Consider the following 4,575-nt stretch of genomic DNA (forward strand, 5'->3'; position numbering starts at 1 on the left):
GTTGCAGGTTCGTTACATGCCGAATGTTGCAACCTATAGAAGTTACACCCGTGATTGTTAGTCCTGCCGCGCCCTCACAGAGACTGGACTTGTGTTGTTGATTCGTGGTATTTGGTGATGTCACTGCTGCTGCCGGGAGACGTTGAGGAAAATCCTGGTCCCTCGACACAGGAAATGTTGAAACAAATTCTTCATAACGAGGGTATATCTGAAGCTAAAATAGACGCACTTTGAGCGGATATGACCGAGGTGAATGCTACATGTGAAAAAAAGAACGCCGTGCTCGACGTTATTCAAGACATGATTGTAGAGTGCGAAATTTAGATTCTTTTGTACGGCAACAGGCACAGAAGTTGGTATAATTTGAAAACAGAAGCCGATCCAATAATCTTTTGCTTTATGGTGTCTAGGAAGACAAGGACGAATCAGACGACGACCTCAAGAAAGCTATAATTGAGAATATTTTTAAGGAAACCTTGGGAGTGCAAGTGAACACGATCGACAAAATTCATCGTCTTGGCAAGAAAAAAAACGGGGGTAATAGGCTGGTAATCGTGCACTTTTATGACTCGCGAAAAGAGAGCGTGGGTTGCAGAACTGTGGCAAGCTGAAACTAAGTTCGATAAGCATAAGTCGATACTGCGCAAAAGTACTGTTGAAGTTAGAAAAAAGCTTTGGCAAAGCAGTGCATCTGAAAGAGCAGCTGGTGGCAGAGTAAAACTGCTACACGATAAACTCAACATCGGCAATCGCATCTACGTCTGGGATCAAGAAAAAAATAAACGTTGCCTGTTTCGGACGGAACAAGTTAAGACTCGTCCAAAGGGGCGAAATGGTAAATCTGCAAGCGAGAACCAGCAACGCCCGCCTACTTCAGGCAAGAATTCTGGCACGGAAAGTGATTCGTCGTGATCATAGCTCATAATTATACTTTTGAACGCACGCAGTATAGCTAACAAAACAACTGATCTGGAACATTTATTTTTTCCCAAAACCCTGACGTATTGCTCCTAAATGAGGCATGGTTGCATAATGAAATTACTGAGAGTAGCATTTCCCCCCCCCCCCTTACAAAGTGTTTAAATGGGACTGAGATACTAGAGCTGGTGGAGTGGCTATCATTGTGAGAACTATAAGTACAATGCCTTTGCACTGCCCTCTACCCGAATTGGTATGGGGCTGGATTACCTATGCAAACAAGGTGTATTTGATAGGGGCTGTATATAGGCCATCCTCCAGTTCACCAAAATGTTTGGATGACTTTAATTGTTTTGCAACCTCGCATGTAAAGGAAAATACAAGGCTAATAATGGCTGGTGATTTTAATTTACCACATATTAATTGGGAAAATGTATCAACGTGTCAAGTTGAAGTAAATAGTACGAACCAACTGATGCAGATTAGGTTTTCGCATAATCTTAATATAATAGTAAAGAATTTACAAGGGTCACCGCAAAGTCGCAGTCAGTGTTGGGCTTGAGTTTCAAATCGGGTGGAGTGGCCGATTACACTGTATCAATTGACGAAGGTTTATCGTATCTTAAGACGGTCTGCTTGAACATACCGGTGAGCGCAAGGGCCTCTGAATAACGATATGAATGGAAACATGTTAAAATATGGCCCTGTGGATGACGCATCCATCCTTGACGTTTTGGAGAGCAGATTTGACGAATTTAAAATAGCATCCCACCACAAAAGTGTCGAAAAACTAGGGCAACGTCTTAAAGGTATTAAAGAACACTGCATTAAAACATTTGTTCCCACACGAACGAAGAAATCCAAAAAGATAAACTCTTTGATAACTAGAGACAAATTTCACCTCAAGCGCACGCTAAAAAAGATTACGAAAAGGGAAAAACAACCCTACGGAAATTTTCTTAACTTAAAAAAAGTCTGAAATCCGCCGTAGTAAAATCGAAGAAAACGTTTTTCAATACAACATTCGCAGACTACCTCAAATGCTCACTACAAACGTTCTGGCCATACTTTACAGATAAGAACAACGAAATCGAACAGATAATAGATGGCGAACTATTGCTTAAAAAAAAGGTATCGCGAACCTATTTATTAGTTTCTCCCACTCAGTTTTCAGAAGGTATAGCGGAGACAATAAGAGCGAAATCCTCGTATATTCAATTCAGTACCCAATGGAAGACCTGAAATGTAGCAATGGAAGACCTGAAATGTCTTTGAACATTTGTTTAGGTTGGACCCAAAGAAATCATGTGGCCCAGACGAAATACCGACGGCATTCCTTCAACGCTTCACTGAGTGGATGTCTTATTACCTGCAGTTTTTGTTTAAAAATCCTGAGGGATAATTCAGTACCTCAGGACTGGCGCGACGTGAACGTTGTTTCGATACATAAAGGTGGAAATAAACTGTCCGTAACGAACTACAGACCCGTCTCGCTAACATCGGTGTGTTGTAAAGTATTAGAGCATATGATTGCCAAAACATTCTTAACTTCATAGAAAAAATGACTTGCTATGTCTATTTCAGCACGGCTTCAGATATGGCCATTCGACAGTCATTCAATTAATCGAAACTGTTCATGACTTTTGCGAGCATATAGAAGATTGCAAACAGGGAGACTTTGTATGTATAGACTCTGCGAAGGCATTCGACAAGGTTCCGCATCATAAACTGCTCTACAAATTGCGAAGGCTAGTAATTAGTGAGGGTATTGTTTCGTGGATCGAGGAGTACTTACGAAATCGTTTTCAAAGAGTCAAAATTGGAACAAGCGTATAAAAAAATGCGAAGTTCTGTATGGAGAGCCTCAAGGCTCTGTTTTAGTACCGCTATTGTTCCTACTGTACATAAATGATATTCCTGCCTTTTTTAACGCACCTGTTAAGATGTAGATTTTCGCGTACGGTTGTTTGATTTATTCTCGTGTACTATGCCCCAACGATCAGATTGAACTAAAAAAATGCCTGCAAGCAGTAAATTAATGGTGTCAACAGTAGGGCATGGAAATAAAAAATAAAAAACAACATAAACGCATGTAACAGGAAAGCGACATCTTCTAAAATTGTAATATAATATAGGGGAATATGCCTTGACCGAAGAACCAAGCTTCCGCTACTTAGGCGTAAGAGTCGCGAATAATCTCAATTTGCGCATTCATGTGCATACCTACAACAAAGCATAAACTAAGCTCTGCTTTCTTAGGCGGATGCTACCAAACGCGACTTAAAAGATTAAGTTAGTTGCCTACAAGACTTTCATACGGCCCGTTTTAGAACATGCAAATGCTGTATGTAGCCCACACCAAATGGGTTTAAAAAAAAGGTACGGTAGAAAACAAAACAGCGAATCACAGCACGTTTTATATGTTCAAGGTATCGCTGCACAGACTCAGTTACACATATGCTTCAGCAGTGCAGGTTGGAACTTCTGGAAAGCAGAAGAACAAAGCAACGGCTGAAATTTCTTTTCCAGGTATTGCATAGATCAATGAAACTAGATAAGGAACAGTATGTGAAAGCGCCTCCAAAACATAGTTCCCGAAAAAATCACAGCAGAGCGATTCGAACTGTTATTACGCACACTGACGTGTATTGGTATTCTTTTTTTGCGGATGTCATTGAAATGTGGAATAAACTACCAAAGGATGTTTTGGAGTGCTCGGGTGTAGAGCAATTTGAATTATCTATAGATATGTTTTTATAAATAATGCGTCATCCCAAATCGGTTCATGACTGTTAGCTATTAGAGTATTTTGGTTCACAGTTTTTTCCTCGCCATATTTTGTTTTCTTGTTTTGTTCTCTTGCAGTATTTTGCAGTGTTTTATTCATCACTGTGTGTTATTGCAGTGTTTGTTCCCTCCCTCTAATGACCCTCATTAGAGGGTAAACAGTATTACCAAATAAATAAGTAAATAAAAGCGCACTTGGGACTGAAAAAACTGCACTTTTCCTTATTCAGCTTCTGGTTGTGTTCCCAGCATCGTGTAAGCCAGGCAGCGAGCTTTTGCCATGTTCTACCCGTGAGCACCCCATACTAATAAATCGTCCTTGACGACAGCTACGCTGGTGAAACCATCAACTACTTCGTGCACATCGCACTGAAAAATGTCTGGTTCTGGGTCCGATGTAATGCCGAACGGCGTGCGAAAAAACTTGTATCGTCCATAGGGAGCGCTCATAGTGTATAAAAAGAGCTTTCTTCGACAAGACAAACCTGCCAGAATCATGATGAAGCATTCAGCGCGGAAACATACTTGGGACCATGCCAACTTGGAAGTATGTCATCTAAAGTAGGCATGTGGTAGTGCTCTCTGAGAATGGCTTTGTTCAGATCTGACGGATCTAGACATATACGCACTTTCCCATTTTTTGACAACTACAACCAGGTAGCTGGACCATAACGAAGACTCTGTTACCTTCCCAATCACGCCGTCGCTTTCCATCTCGTGGAGCTTGGCTTTCATAGGCTCTTGAAGGGCGACCGCGAATCTTGTGGCTGACTTTATGGTTGGCATCGCTTTGGGCTTTAGTTGCATGTGATACGTGACGCCTTTAGGTTGACCCAGGCCCTGAAAGACATCTTTAAACCCCTTTGTGCA

The sequence above is a fragment of the Haemaphysalis longicornis genome, unplaced genomic scaffold, assembly GCF_048455015.1.
Source record: "Haemaphysalis longicornis isolate Haplotype H1 unplaced genomic scaffold, Haemaphysalis longicornis Haplotype H1 scaffold_11, whole genome shotgun sequence".
NCBI classification, from domain to species: domain Eukaryota; kingdom Metazoa; phylum Arthropoda; class Arachnida; order Ixodida; family Ixodidae; genus Haemaphysalis; species Haemaphysalis longicornis.